Below are 26928 nucleotides of genomic sequence, written 5' to 3' on the forward strand. Positions count from 1 at the left end.
GTCAACGTGCGGGAGAATCACCTGGCATCTTGTTGAAATGCAGGCTCCGTGACAGGGCCGGGAGCTGGGATGCTGCTTGTCTAACAAGCTTCCAGGTGATTTCCGTGCTGCTGATACCAGACATGCACTTTGAGTAGAAAAGGTAAAGCGTATTTTATTAGGAAGATTTGAGCGTCTGCTGTCCTGATGTGCGGTCTTTTCTCTAACACTTTGGCTAATCAATGGGTGGAATGGTTCAGCTTGGTGGGTGCTCCCGGAGGTTTCCCACGTGTGTGCGGGTGGGAATCTGCACACATAAGACCTTTATGTTTCAAACAGCATGTAACCGGCATCCTAATTCAATTTAGGAGTTAGACTGATCAGGGAAAAGTCCTAAGTTTTCTGGCAATGAAATAATGACTCTCCAGAAAAGGCAGAGTCAAATGAGTGAAAGACAGTGAGAGAAAAGAGACATACCATGGGAAACAGATGGAGTTTAAATTATATTAAAGGGTAAGATTTCTCCATGGGTGATGGACTCTGGTCTAGTAGAGGATCTTTAATAAGCCTGTGCATTTTTGTAGCAGTGTTCACATCAGCGACTCCAATAAAGACAGCCCAGGTGGCTCAAAAATAAACAAACAATATTGTTCCTGAGAAGTTTCTCATTGTATTTGTCTGGATCAGTTCAGCAGCCCTCATATGTATTGCTTTTTTGGGGTTTTTTTTTTGTACTTTGTTTCTCTCTCATGTGCCTCTTTGTTCCTTTTCTCAAAGGTGACATTGCAATTACTACTCAAGTAAAGGTATTGCTTTTCTACTTTTATGAAGATAATTGATAATTACAGAGCCCCAACATATAGTAGGTGGATATTCATCCAGCAGTCACTGGGGAAAGAATTTATCATCAGAAGCTTAAGCGCTTGTAAGAATGTATAACATGAGGACAATGATTGAACAAAATATAACTTGTTGTAAATCTTAATAAGCACTCCACTTGTGCACACACCAGGGAAGTAATTTCTCTTAAGTTATTTGAGATACTTTCATACGCTTTAAATAGGTGTAGTTGTTTCTTTTATTAATGTAGTATTCAATCGAGGGATTAGTCACCACACATTTATAGGAAGTTTTCATGCTACGGGAATTAGCTATAGAATCCAATAAATAGCAACACTGTAACATAAAGCTCATTTGGATAATTGCTCCCTAAAACAAGGCTGGCAGTGCAGTTCTTTTCTTCATTCATCCTAATTCTCTCTTGAATATATATCACTAGAGACTGTAGCATTTTGTAGCAGAAAGTAAATCATACGTTTATGGTCACATTTTATTGTGTTTGGAGACTTTGGAGAGATTTATCATTAGCTTTCAGCTGGTTTAATTCAATCTTTAAATCTTTTATTGATTTGCTTGTTTTATAATTATTTTGACTCAGGGATTTACGATAAAAATACAAACAAAAAAATTACCAATGTACATTTCCCATCTTTTTCCTCACCTGGATGAGTTGAATGAGATCCCTCACCTCCTTTCTTTCCGACCCCCGTATTCTGCCTCATTACTCTGTTTATTTTAGCAGGAAGCTATACCTTTAACACATCTGTGTTAACATTATGGCTTAGGCAAGAAAATATGTCGATTATTTCATCCTTTTTTTTTTTTAATTTTTTTTTTTGTTCTCTCTCATTTAAATTTGTTTAATCCCTGCTTGCTAATCAATCTGTACGATATCTTGTGTTTCTTATCTGAAATATTTCAAGAACAAGTTTTCTCTCACAGCTCTTTTAATTTTCTAAGGGACTGCATGATGTCTCCTTGAGTTCTCTCTGCTCCTCCATTCTTCTAAGGATGACCTTTCTTATCATTTTTGCCGTGAACTCTCCTTACCCCTTCTCAGTCAACCGTAGCATGGGTTCTCGACCCAGCTCTGCGTGATGTGTTAGTGCACGTGCTCAACCTGCCTCGCGGCAGGTGCCCACCGCTTTCCAGTCGGTCCTGGATTTGGAGGGTGGAGCATTTGGGGGCCTTGGGCTGTCAATCTGGAGGTAGAGACCAAGCCAGCCATGAAAATAGGGCTCTAAGTTGGGCAAACGATGAACCCTCTTAAGAAGTTATATTGTTTTGCCTACTTCAGGTAAAAGATCCTTAGTTATTTAGTTATTTGGCTTGCTTTTTCAGCACTGTCTATGTGATAACTGTCAGTGGGCCGCTAGAAATCAAACCTGAGTCAGTGGTCCATCACAGTACAAAGCTGTTTTAATAATAGTTTTTATTTATCAAAGTAATAACAAAAATACGGTCCTGGCTGGTTTGGCTCAGTGGTTAGAGTGTCAGCCCATAGACTGAAGGGTCCAGGGTTCGATTCCAGCCAAGGGCATGTACCTGGGTTGCAAGGTCGATCCCCTTCCCTGGTGGGGGCACATGCGGGAGGTAACCAGTTGATGTGTCTCTCACATCGATGTTTTTCTCTCTCTTCCCACCTTCCATTCTCACTGAAAAGCAATGGGAAAAACATCCTCTAGTGAGGGTTAAAAAGATATATGAACTATCACTCTTCCCTTATTTTAAAACACTGGTTCTTTCTATCAGAGAATTCTAATAAAGAACCCACAGAGTCTTATTTCCTTTCTAACCAGGTCTAGTGTCATAAATGCCAAGAAAAAACATAAAAAAATGCTCAAGATGATGATATTTTAAAGCTGTGACTATGTAGTCTACGTTCACTCAAAGTCTAAAATCAATGTTTTCCTGATTTTATGTCAAAACCATGAATATAATTATACAGGGCTAGACTTATGCTGTGGGGTTTATATTCTTGTTTTGTTATCTGTTAGTAAGAGTGGGTTTATATTCTTACATATTAGAGAACTTGAATTAGGAAAAATACTTCCAAGCATTTCTGTGAGCAATGCATGTCCACATTGCACTATAACCAAACAATAGTTTACTCTTTCAGTTCACCCCTAATACCAAACGCTCCAATACCTGTTAGTTTTTCTCCCTTGCAAGGCAATAACGCAGGAAAAACCCCAATAACTTTCAACCTAAATATGTATTAAAAAACTGGTCAGGAGGCCCTAACTAATATCAGAACAGTGCTCCGGCCAATAAACATTATTTGCTTGAGAAAGTACGGTAAACTTATTGGCATAAACTGAAATTTCATTGGCACCGTTCACTGTAGAGTAGCACAGACTTGACTTTCGAACCTCGCACGAGGAGGTTTAATTACTGACTTTCTAATAACATTTAACTATACGGTAGTTTCGCTTGAATGGTAATTGCAGTGTGGCAGGATCCGATCTTCAAGAAATATCTTTTGTAGCTTGATATCTTTTACTTTATCATAATTTCCTTTTGTTTTTTCCCCCTGCTAGATTGTTTCAGCGGCTTCAGATATAGTTCATGAGGTCTAGCGCTGCGAGATGTGTTTTGTTCGTATCATTTCTCCGCAAGCCAATTCCTAAGGTTAGTGAATTTAGATATTGTTTAAAACACATACCAAGCCAAGGAGAGCATGACTATGGGGTTGAGGCAGAGGGAAGATGCTCTGAAGAATGAAACATGACTATACTGCGACAGAGCAACTTAAAGTAAAAAACTATGACGGTCTTTAAAGCTGATATTTTCATCGAGTCCTATCTCCATAGGGAAGATGGATACATTTACACAAAGAACTACATAGTAAGTAATTGATGTTGCAGTGTTTGTGATAGGGTAGTCGAGAATAAATTTTCTGTCTGAGGAAATGGATTTTTCTCTGAATCCTCTCTCCATTTAACAAATATAGGAAAGGTTTATTCTACAAGATATCACAGAATTTATTTCATATAGAGCCTTTCAAATATGATAGTGAACCTGGCGTAAGTACCTGGTCAGTGCGTTACTTGTAGATGAACACCCGGCCCTCGTCCGCTGTGACACTGTGTGCGTTTTCGGAGTGCGTGTTAAGTTGCAGGCTTGGGTAGTGTACTAAATTGTGCCTCCTAACGTATAGTATTATTAGTAAGCTCAGGAATTTTCCTGAAAAAAATGGTGCTGAATGTATTCTTCCCACCTCTGCCCTAACCCCCTTTCTGCACGAATGAGTGTCAGCTCCTGTGTCCACCTAGGTCCAACACTTCCCTAGCCCAGCTCTTCAAAATAGCGCCGTCCCTGGGTGATTGAGCAAGGGGGGCCGATTGCAGCCAGACAGGACATGTTGCCCCCGGGACATGCCCTGCTTCAGAGCCGCACTGCTCGCTGCTTTTTACGGGTGTCCTACATGCATTCCTAATTCAGGCAGGCCTGCCGCAGAATGAGGAATGGAAACACAGAATGTCCTGGTTTCTCAAACTCCGAAAGATATTTTTTTTTTCCTTCCGAACATTACTCCAGGCTGCCTGTCGAGGTCCTTTTTTATCAACTATAGTTTCTTCTTTTTTCATCACTATTAGGAGTATTTCCACAACTCCCTGTGCTTCTCCTGCTATTCTTACCCCTTTCGTTATGATTCTTCGGAGAACCTGGTACAAGCCTAATGGTTTATGTCAGGCTTCAGAATACGCGAGGGAGGGCAGACAGGGAGTGCTTTGGATTTGGAATGTGTAGGCGTAGCTGAGTCCAAAAGAAAGAGAGGAAGACCCATCAGTGTGTCGTTGCGTCTCCAACCCAGGCCCTCTGTTTGGTTCGTGAAGATTATATTAGATCCCCTGCATCCTGGGCACATGACTATTTTCTTTGTTCTACAGCTTTTTTAATGGAAATGGAAATAGAGTCACTATTCAAGGAAAAATGTACTCAACCAATATTTGTACTCTAAGAAAACTCAGAAAGCCAAGGATATTATAATAAATAATATAGATACCTAGTGGTTTCTTATTCCTTGAACGTATATCTGGTGAATTCCTTCCCCTTTCTCTTTACCTCTAATCTGCCCCTGAATAGATTAAAATGGGCTAAAATAAAGTTAAACTGTCCTGGTAGGAGAAGGGTTATTATTAATACTATTGGTGGGGGAAAAAAAAAGACTGAATTACATAGCAATTACATTCCCTTATAGAAAAGATAAAATGACAACTCCATCCTGTAGTGCCAAGTAGAAAATGAGCTGTCATTAAATATTAGCTGGTGTATATTGACACAGTAGGCCTTGAAAGGCGTGATTACCTCAAGAGGAAGCTGTCTTATGAAAGGGTGACCTGTGAGTGACCAGAGCGCTGGCATTCGTGAACTCCTGTGAGAGATACAGAGAAATAAATGGATTTGTGACAGCAGGTCATGATTTGGCAGATTTAGATACTCATTGGATTATATGAATTTAGTGTACATTTTGGCATGAAAAATTATTTTTGACAAACTCCTGGTCAACCCAAGTAGCATGAGTATAAGCCCTATGTGTTCCTTTCTTATCAACACCCATTGCCCACACTCTGATGTGAAACCTTAACCAGCTTTTATACGTGCTATTGCAAGATATTTTAGTTTTTCTCCTTCCAGGCGTCTATGTAAATGTTAGTGTGTGTGTGTTGTGTGTATGTGTGTGTGTGAGAGAGAGAAAAAGACAGAGAGACAGAGGCAGATGGAAGGAGGTAGGGAGGGAAGGAAGACAGGGAGGGAAGGAAGACAGGGAGGGAGGGAGGGAGGGAGGGAGGGACAAAGGAGCAAGTGAGAGCCAGCCCTGTGTCAGATACTGTTCCAAGGGCTGCGAATATTGAAAAACCCAAAGTGAGAATGCTTCCGTTCTCATGGAGCTTAAAGTCTAGTGCGGAGAGAAAATAATTTTGAATGAATGAATAAATAAGCAAGGTAACGTCTACACAGTACGATGTTACAGGGAGGGAGAGGCTCCTTAAGGTAGACGGAGAGGTCGGGTGGTCACTCTGGGATGAGGGGCGGTGTGAGGCCTCAGTGATAAGAAGGACCAGCCATGCTTTCTCCTCTCTTACGCCTCACCGTGCCTCCAGAACAGTGTATGTCTGGAATCCTTCAGCTGTGCCCTAATGTCCTGGGGTTAGTCTCCAAGATGTGTACCCTGCTTTCCCAGGCTCTTCACGATAGGGTGTGTTTTAGCCCATGGGTCTCCTTGCTCGTAAACACAAAACTATTTTCCCCTGCATCTCTGCTTCCACGAGACATGTGCTTTTTCTAGACACTTTAGACGATTCCTCTAAAGTGAACCCTGAAATGTGTTTTTTCTCTAAACTGAATTTAATTTTGCTCTACTTCTCCAGATATCATTTGTGCATGGCCATCCGCATCATGCGCCCTCAGCGAGCCCTTCCGTGACTGTCCCCGTGTGCGTGAGCTTGGCTTGCGTAGTGACCATTCGCGCTGGCTCTGAGTTACATACTGCCCAGGCTGATATTCAGTCCTCCCCTGACAACAATTGTTATGATTATTATTTTAAATATACCTTTATTGATTTCAGAGAGAGGGAGAGAGAGAGAGAAACATCAGTGATAAGAGCGTCACTGAGAGGCTGCCTCCTACACGCCCCCGACTGGGGATCGAGCCCGCACCCCGGGCATGTGCCCCGACCAGGAATCGAACCCTGGTCGCCTGGATCCTAGGTCGACGCTCAACCTCTGAGCCACTCTGAGCCGGGCACCCCTGACAACAATTAGACTAAAAGAGAACACATTTTGGCATTGTTTAGTTTTGTTTTGTTTTGAGTATCAATAATATGCCAAACATATTCATTTTATTCCCATACCCACAACAACCCTGAATGTTAAGTTTCAGGATGCCTTTTGTATTGATTAGGAAATTAAGAAATCTAGTGGAAATTACAACACAGCTTCACACAATTAGCAAGAAGCAGAATAGGACTGAAACTGACTGCGCCCCAGCTCCCAGCCTACACTCTTTCCTCTGCATTTAGATGGCTTGCTCCTTTACGAGAAATGCCTGCCCAACTTATCTTCTGTCTTCTCTTCAAGATCTAACATATTACTGGGCACATAATAGGTATTTGATAAATTCGTACAAATGAATAAATTAGCAAAATGTGAAGAAACACTAGTCTCTTCTTACAAGAAATTGTGAGCGGTAGTTGTCTCCTGCAGAATCACAGTGTGAAAGGAAATTAAAATGTCAAAGAACAATTCATTTTCCTTCGCTCTGGTTTTGTACAGGTTCCCTCTGCCTGGAATGCACTTTGCTCTCTTTCCTGCCTTGTGAAACCCCACTTGTCCTCCAACCTGGTTCAGATGTCACCTTCTCTGTGCAGATTTCACCGAGCCCTTTAGGCAGAGTGTTTGCCCTGGGCTCCGTGTCCTATAGTGCCTTTTATATATTCTTATTTTAACAATTGTTTGCTTAAAGGCAAAGAACACACAGTCATTTCTCGATGGATGGACTTACAGTCAATAAATCTTAAATTCAGCACCAGGAGTTGAATTGCCCTTGTATCATACGCCTTAAGGTTGGAGGCAGGTGAATGGACTGTTGCTCTTCATTGGTCTGAGTTAATTTCCGTGCTGCTAGGATGGCCTTCCCAGAAGGAACCTGCTCTTCATTGCGGGGAAGGGGAAAAGAGGCGGGAGTTTTGCCCTACATATTTTAATTTTGTGTGCTAGAATTCAAGCTGTACTACTTCTCCATCTCGAACTCTTTATCAAACTTCTTGGTACAAATTACAAGAAATGTGAGACCTCTATCACATTTAACAGTTAATTTTGCACACATTGATGTATAGTCCCTTTCATATTATTTTCATCATTCCTCTGGGAATGCTGGTTCCTCCCCTGGGCCTAGACTCGATACGCTGCCATCATGTTTTGGTCACAGCCAGCCTTGTATCCTCAGCACCTAGCACAGTGCCCGGTGTATAGTAGATGATCAGATAATACATAGCGAGAGAAGGGAGGAAGGAAATGAGTGACAGTCGGCTTCTGGAGGAAGGAAATGAGTGACAGTTGGCTTCTGGAGGAAGGAAATGAGTGACAGTTGGCTTCTGGAGGAAAGGCTGTTTTCTATATGCGTCCCACGTCCAGTCTCCTATTGCTTTTCTAGTGAGAACTTCTGTTCCTTCATCTCTCTTTACAGGTGAACCAGGCAGGGACACCTGGGTTTTGTGACCTTTCTAACCCCAGTTCAACAGTCAGTCCAGGGGTCATAGCTAAAATATTTTGTCTTCAGTGCTACTGAATAGAGCTTGTAGGATCTTGTTGGCAAACTGGACTTTTAGGAATTAGCGATGTGTGATATAACTAGGGAAATGGGGGCATCCAGTAGGAAATTAAATCTCTCTGACTCTGACATTTAAAAATCTCTAATATGCATACAATTTACGGTAAAAAATATTCAAGTTGCCTCTGAGGTAATTCAACTTTGGTACTTAAAAATGTTTGGCAATCACATTTGAGTTCAAACACAACTGGAAAGGCTCCTAATGTTGCCAACAAGAAGTGGTATTGCGGTTTTCATTTACAGTGCAAATGCTTTAAACCTGCTTTTCTATACCAGAGGATTAGGTGGAGTTTTTCACCGTCTCTCACTGGTAATTTCCCGCCATGCCTGCGAGTTGCTGACTACTCTTGTCTGCACGCCTCTTGTTCCTGTGCTTCATCAGGCGAATGGAAGTGATTTTGGCAACGTGTGTTCTTGTAGTTATATGATGACAGCGACGCGGAGTCCACTTCATGCCTCTTATCTTACCGACTGTTTAATGACATGCACAATTGTGAGAGAAAATGGAGTTTAGGAAGGTTTGATGTTTTATTTTTTCAAGTAGGAAGTGTTGCCAGATGCAGAGCTGGAGAACTGATGATTTTGCCTCCCTGTTGTTTGAATAAAGAGCCTCGAAACGGCCAGCCTGCTGCCTTTCTAGAACTTCTTCATCTCCTCCCGTCCTCCTTGTCACACTGCCTTTCCATATGTGGGTGAACCAAATTGGGGAACTGAACCGAACGCCTTGGCCATTGGATAATCTATCCTTTCGCCCTGTGCGGGAATCTCTTTTACAAGCCCTCGAGGGTCTGCCATCGGGTTGCCCGGCCTCAGTCAGAGCACTTTCAGTTTATGTCCTTCCAACACAGACCATCAGGGGATGTTAGGGAGCAAGAGAAAGAAATGGGCTCTAGCCTCAGCTTTGTCTCCAACTCTGCCTGTTACATAGAGTAAAACCAAACCCCTCTATGGGCCTCACTGTTCTCTCGTGTAAAACGATAGGACTGAAATAAAATCCTCTGTGGTCATTTCTGGATTAGCCAGTCTATGACCCTCTCTATGGAAACACATACAGATATTCACCGCTAATTACTATTACCTTGCAAATTAGATTTTCAAATATCTATTTGTTGCTGTTAATTTCCTACTGACTTCCTTCAAAACTTTAAGGAAACAACAAACAACACACCACCTGATATAGCTTCAAATATATATATATATATTTGAAAATTACAGCAACTACTTTGGGGAGCCCTTGGCTGTGTTCATGTACATTGTTTTTGGTCAACTGAGCACACCCACACAAGAGTCAGGAAGAGTAAAACTAGGAAGAAATATCCACAGTTTATATATCATACCCAATGGTAACAGAAAATAATAACCTGAAACTAATCACTTGTAACTTGTAATAAGAGCGATGTAAGAAAGCCAATGGCATGTGACGGAACTCTGAAGACAGAACTAGAGAAAATGAGCAGAGAAGGAAAACTGAACTCAACGTACTAATGAGAAAAATAGATACTTAAGAGGTAAAAAAGATCTTCGAGATCATCTTGTCCCCCTTTCAGCTTTCTTTTAATGAGTCTGCTTGTGGAGAATAGGCGCATTATGCTAAACAATTCCAGTTGCTAGGTGTTTGCTCCGATCATACCCAAAATACACTTTCTGTAAACTTTATTTCTTAGCCTATGAGCTGTCCACTGGAACAATACAAAGATATTCCCTCACAAAATGACCTTGTACTTTAAATGTTGACTGAAGTGCATAAAAGATTGAGCTTAAATTGTGACACCTTAACAGCAACCGCATCATATGCTGGATTTGAACAAGGCAGACTACGGGGCATCTACCAAGTCCCTTGATCTCAGTGACAACATTGGCTTTTTAAAAATGTCTCTTAATTTATATTGAGCACCTTCATCAAAATATCCAAGTTTAATTTTTCATAAAAACACCAAAAAATCACGTAAGACTATTTGCTTCAATGTATATGGAACAAAACAATGAATTAATCGTGTTGAGTATGAGATTATCTAACTTAGAAAGTTTTGTTTTAGCAATTTTAGAGAGAAGAAAAGGGTAGTGAAAACATGTTTTGCCTTTAGTTTTGCATATAACTATATAACTGGTGCATCGGGGATGAGTGGGTAAGGGTTAAATAATACATGCGATACTTTGCACTGAGGTGCTAGCTAGATTGCAATGTTGCAAGGGGTTTGGGGGCAGGGATGAAAACACATACATTAGAATTATCTTCTCATGAAACTGAAGGAAGAGCAATCAGGAAAACTGTGGCCAGCAAGCAGTAGTTGGGAAATGTAGCCTAAGATCTGCACAATCGACTTTGACAGGACATAATGTGCTCTCTCTCCTCCAACCCTGAATGTGGTGGCCCAGTGGAGGGTTCTCGGTTTATACACTCATTCGGTATCTGGAAGTTATATAATTGGTGAGCGATCCATTCGGAGGAAGGAATTGATATTTCTAAATATAATGAAAAATGCTCCTCAGGAGAAAACCCACGGTTTTGCAATATATGAACTCCCCCGTAGCTCCAGATGTTTGGTTCTGAACTGTGTCAAGATAACACAGTAGTGAGCGAATACAGATTGTTGGCCCGCCAGCTGAGACAGGCAGGGCGGGGATTTGGGAGGATTCCCCTCGCATCTGAATTATGTAAAACGCTGCCCAAAATAAAAGTACTCACTGTTCCTGGAGATGTATGGTAGTCAATAATGCTATGCTTTGTACTTATTCTATGTGTCTACATGTAAAAAACATTTTAACATTTTTTTCTAAATTTTTTTTTCTAATTTTCCCCTTGCCTGCATTCTGGTAGAATGGATTATTTAGCTTTGTGAGCTAAATAACATTATACAACAGATTCCCTGGCAGCCATTTGTAAGGTTTAAAGCACAAGCATATTTTAAAGATATTACAGTCAATTATTTAGTGCTTCGAGAATAGATCTGGGTGTTACTGTTCCTGCGCTGTCTGTCGTTCTGCGTGATCACCTGACTGTAGAGGAGTGATTCCAGAATTTGTGGCATGTGCCTATGTGATGGCCAAGCTAAAAATGGGGTGCACACATTCATGAGGGTACAAGCATAAAAATAAGTCTGGAAAAGTGCAGAAGAAAATAGTAACAGTGGCTATCATTGATAATAGATTAAAAGTGGGACTGGGGAGGGAAACAGGCTTATTTTTCACTTTCCATCTTTCTATAAGATAAAAAAGTGTATCTTTGGAATGAACTGCTTTTAAAAAATTTAAATGTGCTTTTGAAGAGTAAGATAGCATTCCGTGTGCTGTTTTGAAAAGAGCTCAAAGACAGATAGGTCATCGGGTGAAAGCAGAAGCAGAGTGTAGTTGGTGGGTCTAATACACTATCTTGGGTGCAAAAATGAAAAATTAAGAATATCAAGTTTATGTGTTTGTTTTTGCCTCAAAAAGCTATAGCAGTAGAATTCAAGACACCAATAAAAGGGGTAGCCTGTGGGCACAGGGGTGGGAGCAGGCAGCTGGTGCACAGCATTGGGAGTGAGCTGTATCATTTGAGTTTTGAAATAATATACTACCACCTCAAAATTTACATAAAAATGCATAATCCCACTAAAAAAGGAATTGCTTTTATTTCTCTTTCATGACAAATATAGGTTGTCCAGATGCGAAATATTTAATATATTTTTAACCTAAAGCTTTATTGTATTCATTCCTTTTCACTGTAACATTCCTCTGTTCTCATTAGATGTGTTTTCTAGCTAAAAGCCACTCTATGTGAAAATGGTAAATCAAAAATTCCTTTTCTAGCTACCAAAGAGTGACCTATCCAGAGAACAAGGAGACATTTTGTTTTGTTTTGTTTCTGCAGAGCAAGTTGAAAAATTTCAGCCTTGGCCCTACGGTATTTCATCAAGAGCAAATCTTAAGTAAAAGCTTGCTTTTCACTTTTCAAAATTAAGATTGTCCCTGTGCTCATGCTCTGGCTTTTCTAAATGAGCTGAAAATAATTTGTAGGCAGTTCTCCAGTTTTTCTTAACTTCTTACATTTCATCAGAACCTAGCCCGATTCAATGGCACTTTTGAGAGATTTAAATTTGGAAAATACCCTTATAATGTTGCCTCATTGGTAGTAGTTAGGTGGCATGTGCATTGAAGAAATGACAACATGCCATACGATATTCCCTCTGGTTCTTTATGACTTACGAAGGCCTTGCTGAAATCTCACCTAAATTGGCAAGAGGAAACACTTTACCTAAATGTGAAAGATAAAACTAAAATGAATATAGACTAGTTAAAAAGAGAGGGAGAAAATAAATTGACCTAAAGCAGGAAGTGCTTACTTAAGTGATGTGGAATCACCGTTAAGGATTCAGTAATGGGTAATTTCGGAAGCAATTAATATTTCTATGGAGAATGCCTCTCTGCCACAATCAGTCATATCAGAAAGCCCGCATGGGCCAGGACTGTAGAGAAGAGTCCTCACGGTGCCCATCACACCTTGACACTCATGATTGCTCTAGCGTAGCAAGGAGCCAGAAGGAACTGGGAGATGTGCTGTCAGACAGAGATAAAACAGGGGCTTAAAATAAAATAAAAGTAAGTTTAATACCTTGAATTTATGAACTATCTTACACGTGGAAGTCACTTGTTTTGTCAGCTTATCAGAGCACCTGCAGTTACGAGCAAGACTTAATGAAAGCAGCTCAGCCTCTGATGGATGACACGTTTTTAACAAACTCCTGGGCCATCAGATTTTCTCTGTCCTGTTGTCTGTCCTAGACCGACAACATCTGCGTGTGCCATCACGCACTGCATGTGCCTGTACACCGCTTTTCCTAAAACAGGGCACCCTTTGTGACTTCCTTTTATTGAAATCGTGAAATTAAAAAAATATGTATCTTTTTGGACAGTTTATGGGTGAAAGCTAGCTCACTGCCGCACAATTCAGGCTGAAGTAAACTTTGTTTTCCCCATACCTGATCCTCTGTCATCTCATCACTCTTGTTGTGACTTGAGCTCTTGCTGCATCTCCCAGCAGCTCACAAAATGCAGTGGAAATTTTAGTTCTTGTGAGTGGAGACTGGTGACTGAGTCCCCGCAATAGGGCCCTGGCTACTCCTCTGATTTCACCAAGGTACCTGATTCTTGGCCCTGGATGGAGCTGTCAGCAGGAGAAAAAATATTGGAACTATTTGCGCCTCCTTTACTTCTCTAGTGATGACCACTTTCATTCAGTCCCAATTATTCGCTTGTATTATTCAACATATATTTATGGAGCAACTTCCATGTGTCAGTTGACAGATAAGGGAAGAGGCCTCAGTGTTACTGGGCTCTCCACACTCTATCCTGGCACGAATCTCACTATATCATTATTATTTGTTTACTTGATTAACAGTCCCCTTTCATTTGCAATAACCTCTGCGAGGACAGGACAGTGTCTGTTTATCTCATCTTTGCATTTCCTGAGCCTAAATGGTACCTGAGACATATTGGGCCCTACATAATTTTGTGGAAGGAATAGAGGAAGGGAGCTTGCGTGGAAGGGAAGGGTTTCAGCAGACCCACCTGCTTAAAATGTCTCCTTTGACATTTCTTCTGTTGAGAACACGTCAGTACTCTATGGAAGCATTATAGCTTCTGGTTAATTTAGTAACATTTGAGTATTGAATTTGAATAACTATCCTTTCAGCCTTTTAAAAATTGACATTTATTATTTCGTTTCTTCAATAATTCTGTAGGAAAGGCAGGACTATTAAAGTAATTCTCTATGTATTTCAAAATACGATCAATTAATTAAAATTTCTCTACAGTGAAGTTGGGGTGAATTCGATATGTGGACTAGCACGTAAAGCGTAAGAGAGAAAGAAAAGGAGAGAAAAAATCCCATGGCACCCCCATGGCACCCTCCTTTTCCTGCCTTCTTTCCTCTCCTCATCTCATGGGCACCTAAACATTCTCCAACATAAGAACCGCTAGAGTTCTCTTCTTCCCCACAAAGCCCAGGGCTCATTCGTGAACTAGATTTTCAATTATAACAAAAATATTCCATGAACTGACTTCTGCCAGCTCCCCAAACCATGGCCATCATCAGTTGTTCATGAACGAGCTGACTCTTACTTGGTACATTCATCGAACACGCGCCAAGTGCTTTCTGTGAGCCAGGTACTGGTGGTGTGGGGATGGTTTGTTCTTGCCCTCAAGCATCTCAAGTAGTTTTCTGGATTTTGAAGGAAAGTAGGAGATATATGACACTTCAGTCTTTTTCCTTTTGTTCATTAAAGATATCACTGAAAGTCTAATGGCATAACCAAGTAGGTTTTTAAAAAGATTTTTCCCAAATATATGAAATATTAGACAATATCATAAAATGTTTGAATTGCCAGTATCTTTGCATAGATAATAATATGGGAAGTACTGATTGTCATCAGTCATGAAAATTTCTCAACATTATTTCCTTATTAGTTCTTAGCATAACTCAATCGTGTGATTCTTGTTGTCAGGCAAGACTCAGACTCATTGATCATTAGACTTAAAATATTTGAGACCACATTGTCCAATTATCTAATTTAATTTGCATGGTTTTGAGGCCAAAAGAGGTCTACACCCTTCTGCATGACACCTGTAACATCAGTGATTAAGGACCTATACTCTTTTTTAAAATTTATTTTTATTTTTTTATTACTTGAACTCATTGAGATGACACTTTGCAAAACCATACAGGTTTCAAGTGTACAACTCTATAAAACACCATCTGCAAATTGCTTCCTGTGCCCATTGCCCCAAGCAAAGCCTCTTTCTGTTTCCCTTTCCCTCCCTTCTTTCCCCACCTCCACCTGCCATCCACCCCCTTTCCCTCTGGCTATCACCACACCATTGCCTGTGTTCATGTTTTTTGGCTAATCCCTTCACCTTCTTTTATCCAGTCACCCCACCCCCTCGAACAGCTGTCAGTCTATTCCGTGTATCCACGCTTCTGTTTCTATTTTGTTCGTAAGTTTATTTTGTTCATTAGATTCCACACATAGAGACCTATACCCTTGACTGCCACACTGTGCTGGTGTTTAAAGAGGCCAGTGTTCCATTTAGAAACTCTCAGGCTGGCAGTGCCTTTTAAAGTTCTGGAACCCAGCTCCAAACACAAGAAGCCTCCTGAACTCTGGAACAGTAGATCCAGAATTAGGCTCAGCAGTCAGTGACCACCAAGCAAAACTTCTCTTTGTAAGGCTCAGCTCGCTCCCCTGTCTGGTCACCCATGGCCACTTTGATGGCACCACCAGCAGCAGTATTTGCACATACCTCCCTGGTCACTCTTCTCCCCCCACCCCCACGACCTCCATTCAATTCATTCCTTTATTCCAAAGTATACTAAAAAGGTTTGACACTTCGCTTCTGTGTGGTCTCTGAAATGCAAAACAAATAAACAGCAAATGCTAAGGTTCGATAACTTCATTTTGAATCAATGTGTGCCGCTGTTAAACGGGAAACATCCATTTTCCTTTTATTAACTTGATTTGAATACCCACAATTTTGCTGATTATTTCCCAATTTGAAGTTTGAATTTGCTGTTCCTAAACCTGGAGCTCTCTTTGGTTCTTTGTCGCTGCATTTTGGATTGTAGACAAACTCTGCTCTGCTCTGTGGGTTTAGCAGAATGCAGTCACTGCCTGTAATCTGGTTTTAGTGACCTCTAGTGCCCGGAAAGTTTAATTGCTCTGTTTTGTTTCAGTTTGGCAGATTGTCTTTTAAAGCATACACATCCATGATATCACATATAAAGCAAGAGGATATACCAATCTCATTTTTCTATATATGTGTGTATATACATTTAGGCATAGACATATGTATGTAAAGGAATCCTAATTTTGCTCTACTACCAAGCATAAGATCTTGTTAAGTACATCTTGGCTTTGGTTAAGACAGAAAATACAAAACACGTATTTTATTTCAGGAAGAATCATATATTTTTTTCTTTTTATATTTAGAGAACTTTTGTTTGGGCGAGCTATTCAAACTTATTCCACCATAGTTTACATATGTGTGTTATGTTGTACTGAAAATATTTAAGAGAATAAAAAGTTTGTCTTGCTGATTCTCATATTTTGTTGTCAAAATAAAAATTAAATAGGAATATCAAACTCCTAGCTGCTGCCAAATCTTTTATGTTTTGGCTTTATAAAAAGTAAGAGCCTCTCAGTATCTATATCTACCTATAGGTAACCCTAAAAGCTTAGAGATGCAGGCTTCCAGCAATATAACTTGGAAGCAATTATTCAGTGTGTAGCTTAGTATTAAATAGGGAAATGTTGAAATATCAGCACTTTAGTAGCAAAATCTTCAGCATCATTATCATCATCATCATCATCATTATCACCACACTGGCCATTCTTTTCTTATATAAACAGTGCACAATATCCCCTCATCTTCTATAAATAGCCTTTCTTCAAGCGCTGTATCTTTGTATATGCCAACTTTATTGCCTTAGACTTATGCCTAACACAACTAAGCACATCCCACTTCTATTTAATTTTTTATGATATTTTCTCACTTCTCTCAAGGCAACATGTTATGGAAGGAGTTTAGAATCAAAAAGTTTGAATCCCAGGTCCATTTAAAGGCCATGCCACTGTGGATGAATTGGATTAAGAAGGTGTGAGCGCATGTCATAGATTGATGGCAGTGCCATCTGAAGCATATAACTTAACTAGTGGAGCTTCCGAAGTCCTCCTTGACTGCATTTATCTCCATGAGATGCAGTTTTGAAGTTAACTTTTCTCGTGAAGTATTATTTGAAGGGTGCATCCAGCATGCTTCTCCTTGCTCACAGTAAAGCCTGCCACTCCTAGCCAAGATAGCATGTAGTACTGAAGTCCAAGAAAAGAGTTGAAGAAAATTCATGGCCTGGGAGAAATAGGTAGGTTTCAGCTCCAATGGGCAATTTTCAAGGGCCATTTAGTAATATCAATACCTGCCTCGAGCGTGGTTTCCCATTCACTTACTGAAGAGTTGCTCAGCTGGGGTCTCATTTTACTACTTATTCATGTGTGCTCAGAAGTGGCCCGAAGTGATGCTACATACGTGCAACTTGTGTTCAGTGGATCACTGCAGAGTTTCTTGCCTGAGACGGCTGGTTTTCAGAAGGGGTGCAACTAATAGTGCAGAGGCCAGAGGGGAAAAAGCCAAAGGCACTGTTCAAGAAGTGTTCCCTTTTTTTGTTTTTTTTGAGTACATTATTTGAGACCAGGTTCTGATTGAATTTTCCAAGATGAGGAACTGGATTTTATCAGTTATTCACAGGAGACCAAAGCAAGGTTACTTACTCATAATAATCAACCTTACAAGGCAAGATGTATAAACCGCTGCCGATTTGTTAACTTACAAATGAGTTATAGTGATTTCCTATTTGTTATCCAAAGCATCTCCTTCCTCTTATCTAGACATTTAAGAAAATAAATTGTTAGTTAACTTACCCATTTATTCAACAAATATTCCCTGAGTGTCTGCAGAGCACTGTGCTAGGTATAAATGACAGTGGTTTAAAGGGAAGTGTATACTCCTTGCCTTCTGAGAGCATTCAGTTCTGTCATAAATGCAGATAAGTATAAATATGATGCCAATAAAATGTGGAAATGCTATGATATGCATAAACAAATGGTTTTGCCAAGCTATTCATGGGTTCTAAAAAGTTCTATATCTAGATATATCCTAGAGAGATTTTTGAATTATGGAGATCAAAGGTAATAGTAGTAAATCATAATAAAGCATTGAAATGGGTAACCTTTACTAAATGCTCGCTACTAACCACTTTAAAAGCATCATAACGTTGGACTTCACAACCTTCTGAAATAGATACTGTTATTATTCCCATTTTGTTGATGAGAAAAATAAGAATTAGAGAGATTAAGTAAATTCCCATGAACTTCCACAACTTGTAAGTAGTTTTTTTATTTAGTGATACACTAAAATAACGTCTGATTGATACTAAACCTCATACTTTTGACCAGAGATCACCAGACCAGTAACAGATATCCTATTTGTAACATTAAATGCTAGCAGATAACGTTAAAGAGTTTTTAATAGCATTTCTTTTAATGCAGGTCATTTCTACAAAAAAAATCTAATTTTTGTGTTTTATATATATTCTCAATGATTTTAATTCTTGATCTTTCAATGAACTGGTACTTATTAGTTGGATATTCCTACAGACCTACATAAGCTAACCACTGGAATAGAGGGGGAGCTTCTAATGTGCAGAACAAAGGAGAGGTAATTCTCAGGCAGTGATTCTTTTCAAAGTGAGACTGGTTGGAAGCTAGGCAATTTGTAAGACTTGGTGAAAAGATCAGATTGATAGCAAATAGCCTTCAGCACTTGGCTAATGAGAACACTTACTATTGGGGGGGATCCTTGTCTATGTCCAAATCAATGTCTTTTAATTTAGTTTTTCCATTAAGCCAGGATGATTTTGAATATACAAAACCAGAGTAAAAGAGGGTGAAACTAATGACAGAGATTCTGCCCTTTGGTCTGACCAACAATGACTTCCTTAAATATCTACTAGTTTTTTCTCATAAAATTCATGCTAAGAAAGGGTGATCACACTTCCACCCCCCCTCATTTGCCCTATTTTCTCTTGTGCCCTTACACATATCCGCATGTGTATTTGCATAAGCAACGTATGCCGTAGCTTATGCTCGTGTATACTTATAAAGATTTATGATTTACAGAGAATTTTTTCTAACTCATAATTCAGTTTGTTATTCAGTTATATCTGACTCAACACATAATGAAATCCTACGGTATACTAAGGACCACAGTGTGGAATTCTAAGAAGACAAGTGGAGGCATCCTTTTGTATGGTTTCAAATCCCCATGTAAAATGACAGAGCAACCAGAGAGCAAAAGCAAAGATCTCTGGATAATATTTACATTGGGATGTAAGCATTTGAGGATTAAACACCTGCAGCCACAAGGTGTGCATGGTGTTAACATCGGTGCAGCGAGGATTAGAGTAAACCAATAGGAAGGCCTAGGACCTGTAATAGGAGGTCCTCCCACCCCTGAGAACTGGAGGTGTTACCTGGAAGGGGCAATGGAGCAATCTGAGAATAGCTTCTAAAGAGACGTGGGGTTTTACCCACTCCGGTCACAGGTGAGTGCAAGTGGCACACAGGAAGAAGATCGGGAGGGACTGAAATGATCCAGACCTGGCAGATAATCTAAATTGAGCAGCCAGGGCACTTGTCTCCAACAGTGCACCACTCTGCAGAGAAACCCTGGGAGTGGAATTAACACAGACCTGGAGAGAAACAAAGGACTCAAAGGGGAAAAAATGTCTACATAAAAATCTGGGAGAACAGAGTTAAGAAATCTCAGAAAGCCAGCCCCCGTATGTTTAACACTACCCAAATGCTACAGAAGAGGGCTCACTGTGGAGTGAGAAAGCTATCTGGACTAAGCTTTCTTCTAAAAGTTTAGGGAAACTAACACAAAAATGAGCTAACAGAAAAGTAAGGGGGTCAAAGTCTGTGCAAAGTTCTTATATTTAAACAACAGACTAAGGGCAAAAGAACATCCTTTAGAAAGTGACAACGGGCCAAAATTATTGAAGATAGTGAAAGATTTGTTCTACAGATGATAGGAATGGATCTAGGGCAGAAAATATATAAGTCTGCAACATCCTTCTACATCTGATAGCAAAAATATATTAATGTGTCTAAAGGTCATAAATCCAGAGGCGTGGAAGCATGGAACAGACTGAGGGCTCTCAGAGGGAAGGGGGGGGACAGGGAGAGATTAATCAGAGACTTACATGCATATATGCATAAGCCATGGACACAGACAATAGTGTGGTGAGGGCCTGGGGAGGGGGTCAATGGGGGAGAAAGGGGGACATCTGTAATACTTTCAACAGTAAAGATAAATTAAAAAAATTAAAAAATAAAATAAAAATAAAGAATGTCAAAAGAATTCAGGAACCAGCTTAAAGAGGCCCCCACTGCTTAAGGGTGGAACAGCTTGAGCTTTAATGAAAATTCCAATTTCAGTGTATTTAAACCTATAAAATATGTTGAAACTCATGAGTTCAGAATAATATTTAAAAACCAATTGGGCCCTGGCTTGTATGTCTCAGTTGGATGGGCATCTTCCTCAGCATTGAAAGGTTGGATTTCCTGTCAGGACACGTTCCAGGTGGCTGGCTGGATCCCCGGTAGGGGGCATGCAGGAGGCAGGCAATCGATGGATGTTTCTCTCTCTAAAAATCAATAAAAATATAAAAACAACAACACAATTGGTTACCTTTCCAGGATGACCAGAAACGGCTTCATTATCTTGAAACTAGCAAATAGTGAGAAAACATTAAGCACATATTTTCTGCTTTCTATATTCTTATAACTCTGGGCAACCAAAGAAAGGATACCTCTATTTTCATAAATGTGTTTTAGTTAATAAAATTAAATGATAGAATTCAAATATCACTATTTTGCACTTACGGTGAATATGTGGGTCTGTGATGAGCATTGCTGACTAACATCACAGGAGAGAAAACTAAGTATTATGTGCCTCCTGGCCTCAGGACATGGCTTTGTCTGCAGTCTGTCAAAGGCGGTAAGCCCGAGTCTCATCAAGAAGGAAATACAGTGGACCTAAGAACATGTAAAAGAGTTTGTAATATTTAACGAAGTCTAGCCTGGGAAATCTGTAAATTAAATGGTGTTTGTTCTTTAACAGAAACCTGTAAGGGAAAGAAAGATGGAGTGTAAACTAGATTAAAATAAACCTAAAAGACATATACACAATTTCAAGGCTCAATGATAGAGTCTAAAATGCATACTTGGGTGATTAAAAACCAGAAAGGAATTCCAAGAAGTAATCGCTATAAAAATTAGCACAATTTTTGAAAGAGAAGATTGAGAGGCTGACCTGTATTGTACTTAACACAACAAAATAAACAGTGAAGTAGATAATATCATCTTCTCTTTAAAGATGGAGACACTGTGACCTATTGGCAGTTACAAACCAGGTGAAATATGGAATTAGAACCTACCTCTTTACATTTCCCAACCCCCTCCCTCCCTCCCTCCCTCCCTCCCTCCCTCCCTCCCTCCCTCCCTCCCCCCTCTCCTTCCCTCCCTCCCCCTCCCCTCCCCCCCTCCCCTCCCCAGTCCCCTCCCCTCCCCTCCCCTCCCCTCCCCTCCCCTCCCCTCCCCTCCCCTCCCCTCCCCTCCCCTCCCTTCCTTCCTTCCTTCCTTCCTTCCTTCCTTCCTTCCTTCCTTCCTTCCTTCCTTCCTTCCTTCCTTCCTTCCTTCAACATTCATCCCTCCCCTCCCCTCTTCTACGTGCCCCCAGCCCCTTTCCCTCTGGTAATCACCATGCTGTTGCCTGTATTTATGAGGGTTTTCTTCCCCTTAATCCTTTCATGTTTTTCACCTTAACTTCTTCGATAGCCAAGCAGATAACAACCCATTACACACATTTTCAAGATAAACAGTTACTAGTCCTCCACTAGGAGACTTAACAGCACCATTAGTCACACGTTGTTCATCCCAACTTTACTGGGTCATTGGGGTGACCGTCGGTGTTGGCTTATTGGGTTTGGCGAGAAGGAGGCACCTTCCCAGAGCTTTATGAAAGGAGGTACCTACCTGTACAGCTTAGAGCGAGGCTCCCACCAAAGCTAAGCTCCCACCCCCCCGCAGAGGCCGGGGCATCAGGGTATTGCCCTCAAATTGTTTCAAACAATAGCCCTCAGTTCCTCAAGAAAAACATTCCTGGGATATAAAACAACAAGTGACCTATCTCGTTTTCAAAACTATTTCTATACACTTCAAAGCACTTATAATTAGAAAGTTTTCTAAAGTAAATGTTCAAAGAAAAAAGAAGGGAGGCAAATCTCCTATTTTCAACAGGAAGAATTAAGCCCCTTATTTTAATTTGTATTTGTCCTTATGCATGTAGGAGTATCACTATCAGGGGCTATTTTTGCTAAGGGTATCACAGAAAGATGTCATTTTTCTTTGACCAGATTAAACCATGATAATATTATCTTCTTTAAACCATCAGAAATAAAATATATATAATACTGAGAGATGGTTATTGTTTTATGTGCCTTTAATTAGCATATATATGTATACACACACACACACACACACACACCTGCCCTTTTTCCTGTTAAACTTTCAACTCCTCAAGGGTAGGGATGATGTTGACCTTTGTGTTCCCTCAGAGCACCTAGTGCAGTCTTTTCATGCCCTGTGGATGCTCTTTAACCGATATCTGTAGTGGGCACAGGGCTACTGCTAAAAATAGAGATACTATTGCTTGGGAAATATCTAAAACCTATTTCTCCACTCATTGTCATTTTCTTTTTCTGCTGTGGAATTCATTTATCATTTTTTTCAAAGAATGTTTCTGTATAAAGTTTAGCTACATTAAATACAAATTTTAATAAGCCTTTAGGGGAGAGACATATCACCTAAAGTTTTATTTATTTATTTTTTTAGTCTTTTTATTGAAAATCTTGTTTCCCTTTCTTCAACTAAGGAAAGATACCTGAGAATAACTCTCAGTGATGGTTGATGTCGGATGACTTGAGTAGACCAAACATTTTCAATAATTTGCTGAACAAATTCAGGGTAGAGTATCTATTTAGGAGCCTCCACTTATTTCGTTCATAGGAGGGGTATTATACTTATTACTTATTGATTTTTAAGGTAACCATTTTTAATACCTTTATGTAAATATTTGTTTTGCTAAAATAAATATACTATTTTCACCTTACATATATTCAGTCTCTGTATCATAAATCAGATTCTTTTTCCAGAAACAAAAATATTTCTGTTGGAATTTTCTTAATGATGAAAAACACTTATACCTTTGTATTAGAATTATCTGCACAGTAAGCCCCTCCAGGCAGGTTGCACTGTTTTATTAATTCATATAACCTAGGACAAGACAAATTCTAAATAAATGTCAAATTTATCAGTGCAAGTGGTGGGTGATGGTATTTATTAGACAGAATAGCAGTTCTTAAAGGGAGGTCTGACTCTCTGTCGTATCTCCTTCCTGTTTTCCTTTATATTTTTGGAGAACACAGATTATAGAAGAAACAGTGTTGTTCGCCACGGAGGGGTCCAGACAGGGCCACCAGAGAAGGGATAGGACTCTTATCTCAGTGTTGCTTGAGCCTCAAGGCTATGGACTGCTATCATGACCTCACTTTGCCTGGCTGTCCTGTAAGCCTCAGATATTTTATGGACAGTATTCCCTTTAGAAATCTACCCAGGAGCCCTGCTTTGACTCACCTGCTGCTCTTGTCTGCTTTCTCTAGAGTGAAGTATCGGCAGGCAGCTTTGACTATACTCAAAATGTCTTCTCTAGTTTCCATCTTCCTTGACAGAGCATCCAAGGAGCAGCTGGGAGCAGAAAGACTCAAACACGCAGTCAGTCAGGTCATGGATCCTCTCCCCCAGCAGTTGACGTTTTGTTGACATGCTATCAGAGCATTTCACACTTGACTGCTAAGCCATGAAAACAATTACTGAGTCACTAACAGGAACTGGGAAAAAAAGGTCCCCAAAACTGCTAGAGCTGTAGCATCCTGAAAGAAAAGCAAGGTTGTTCAATGAGACTCCTGGAAATTACACAGTGCTCTGTAAAGGCCGCACAGCTCAGGTAAGGGAAAGAAAGTATTTCTTAGGTTTGTGGTCAGTCTTGATTTTGGGTGATCAGTGTTATCCATAAATCGTTTAGGATTTCCTTGGAATCTCCCTATATTAATAGTTAGTAAATGTATCCAGTAAGAAAGCATTATTGCATAAATAAAAATTAATGATGCCATCTCTCCTTGGTGTTCATATTTTCTGGGTTAGCACATAAATACAGCATTAAATCATAGGAAAACGGAGGCTTAGGGAAAGGGTGATTTTCCATATTAAGGTGCACTCTATAATTTCTTGAAACCATTCAGATGGTGAGGAGTGAAGAGCAGAGGAAAGTGCATGGAACCAGGGTATTAAGAAGAGAATATGCATTGCTTTATAATTTCCCATGATGCTGTTTAGTTGGTGGATGACAGTTGTGAACCAAGATGGGTAAGGTCAGATTCCACAATGCCACATTGTATTAGTTAATACTGGTTTTTATGAGGGATATTTACAACCCAAGACCAGTAAGAAGCAGCATGTGTACCCACGTCCTCTCATCCTTTCATGGAAAACCATCAGGACCTGGGTGATGTCGCTTGAGCCCCAGTGGGCTTACTCTCTGGAGGAGGCAACTCACCTTGGTGGCCCTACTGCTTTACAAGACAAGCGTGTGAGTTCTCTTGTCTGGGGCCCAGGGCAGAAGAGGACCTAGATGCTGGAAAGCTTGGGGTTGGGTCCCAGATTATATATTAGTTGACTGGGGCAGCCCATACCTAGAGAGTTTAGAGCTCTGGGGAGGTTGTAGCCTCTTCTGCTTTGAGAAGGTCACCACTGTTTGAGGGAAGTTGAGTTCAGTTGTATCCCATCCCTTAGGCTAGAGGGAAAGTTAGAGGTCCTAGATAGCTAAACCAGAGTGTTATCTCTACCTGATAGCACCCTCAAAATGGGCTAAATGAAGGGCAGCCTCATGGAGGAGAGAGGCTTTAAATAATAAAATTGACAAATAATTAAAGAATACTAAGTATATATTTAGTTTCCTATTTTTTCACTGAGTTCTTATAACACTGAATTTTGCAGATGGGGAAACAGATGTTTTAGAGAAATCAGGTTATCAAACCTGCGTAAAGGGTACAACCACAGTTTGAATACAAAACTGGTGTGCTCTACATTACACAATCCTGGCTCCAAAACCAATGTGCTTTCTGCTACAAAAGTCTCCTTCCGTATCTGTTGAATTGTAGGAGTTTAAAGAGAGGAGCTCTGAGAAGCATCTAGGGAAAGTTTTAAAGATGGATTTTTTTAAAAAAAATCAAACACTGATACTGATTAAGGGCATACTATAAAAAATGGATATCCAAGTCATAAGTATTATGTTAACTTTGTCTTCAATTAGGGGAAAGATGGAACTATGATACAAGTGTTTGTATCTGTAACTGGAGATTCCCAGTACCTTCACTGGGACATGCTCAACACTTATAAACAAACTACTTAAAGCTAAAGTTAGCATAGAAATCATTGTCTCTGTTAATGGGCTCGACCCTTACTAATAATCATTATTATAACTATACTGGTAGATTTCTGTATGGCTTGTACATAACTTATCTCATGTATGGGACAGTTACACTTACCTCTGTATTTTTAAGACATGAAGAAACTACAGTTTCGAGCATGTAGGTAATTTGCTCGATACACCAAGAGCTCAAATGTGAACCAGCACCTTCTAACCCCACATGTCAGCTCATTTTCAGAAACCACAAACAACTCTGGCAATGGTGTTGTATACGTCCTAGGACACATCCTTTTTTATATTCCAGTTATACAATGAGTGAAGTGACTTCAGGGTCACATCGTGTCTCCAAATGAGTTAGATCCTTGAAAAATTATACTTATTATACACAATATTATAATTATTGCCATTATAGTTCTCACTCCCATGCGTTTTAAGAATATGTCAGAATTAAATTTGCCTGATACTTCTGATAATCAAGACATTTCAGAGTCATTTTTAAAGTACTGACTTAGAAGATGATTGTCCAGGTCTATGAGTTGCTATTATGTCCGCCTGAGTAAATGATCAGAACTAGCTGTGAGCAATAGACCTTTATTGCAGACACGCCAGAAGCTATGCGGGGACATTAGGATGATGTCCTCCATTTGTCTCTATTGAAGGGCATTTGTAGATCTTAAACTCTTTCTAAGCAGCTGATAATACCCAGGGAGAAATTCTAGTTTAGCATCACCCAGGGGCCATGATAACATCTTCTATAAAATAGCATCATTTCTGCCTTCTTTTAAAATGCCCCTCTCTCAGGGTTTGGCAGGGGGCCAGAAAATATTCTTGGACTTAGACTTGGCCAAGAATGAACAGCTAACTTCTACTGACATCATGATTGTAAAAGCCACTCATTTTTATAACTCTATATAAAAGAGGTCAAACCACTTATCATATTTTGTTTCTTTTGATTCATATGTTAACCCTACAAGGGAAATATCATTCCCTACTATTTAGATGAAGTCACTAGGACCTAGAGAATTTAGGTGATTTGCTCAAGTCCACAAAACAACAAATGGAAAAGCTTGGGCTCAATTTGTGTCATCTGGCTCCACAGGCTTCGTGCTTTGTTTTTCACAATTCCATTTTCCCCCTTAATTAATCATTTACTTTATTTATACATAAAAATCTTTAGCATATTTAAACATAACATGTAACATAAGATAATCAGCATAATATTGAACTTCTGTTGACTTATTCTACTGAAGAGTATAAAAGTGACCTGACTGTATGATTTGCCTTAATTGTTTGACAGTACTCTTGAAATTCTGTGGATATTTCTAATGGCCTATCTCCAGTATTCTTAAAAACTCAAAATTAATTTTATACTTGCCATTAATAGAAATTTAATGTTGAATCTGTATCGAAAAGTCTGTTTGTACTGAAACAATTGCCTATTAAAAAATAGATAGGAAAGCTCAGAGCACTGATCCCTGTGTTCTGTAATGGTGTTTTCTCAAACTTGACAGATGAGAGCAATCCCCTGGAGTGTTCATTAAACATACAGCCTCCCTGGGGCCCCGCCCTGTGACTTGGGATTTGAATGACTCTCCAGAATGTATCTTTCTAACAAGTACCTCCAGGCTTTCATGGAAG

At 39.9% G+C, this 26928-nt stretch overlaps 1 protein-coding gene across 5 annotated transcripts in view; it reads left to right on the forward strand.

Annotated features, from left to right (window-relative positions):
* Nucleotides 1-26928, forward strand: part of LINGO2 (leucine rich repeat and Ig domain containing 2) — a 1050275-nt gene that overhangs the window by 375692 nt on the left and 647655 nt on the right. For 4 of the 5 annotated variants that reach the window (XM_016220501.2, XM_016220500.2, XM_087822628.1 and 1 more), the window contains one exon: nucleotides 3360-3450. The exons of the other annotated variant lie outside the window; for it this stretch is intronic. The gene's annotated coding sequence lies outside the window, so the exon portion shown is untranslated. The remainder of the gene's footprint in view (nucleotides 1-3359; nucleotides 3451-26928) is intronic. 5 annotated transcript variants of the gene reach the window in all.

The sequence above is a fragment of the Miniopterus natalensis genome, chromosome 12, assembly GCF_054644295.1.
Source record: "Miniopterus natalensis isolate mMinNat1 chromosome 12, mMinNat1.hap1, whole genome shotgun sequence".
NCBI classification, from domain to species: domain Eukaryota; kingdom Metazoa; phylum Chordata; class Mammalia; order Chiroptera; family Miniopteridae; genus Miniopterus; species Miniopterus natalensis.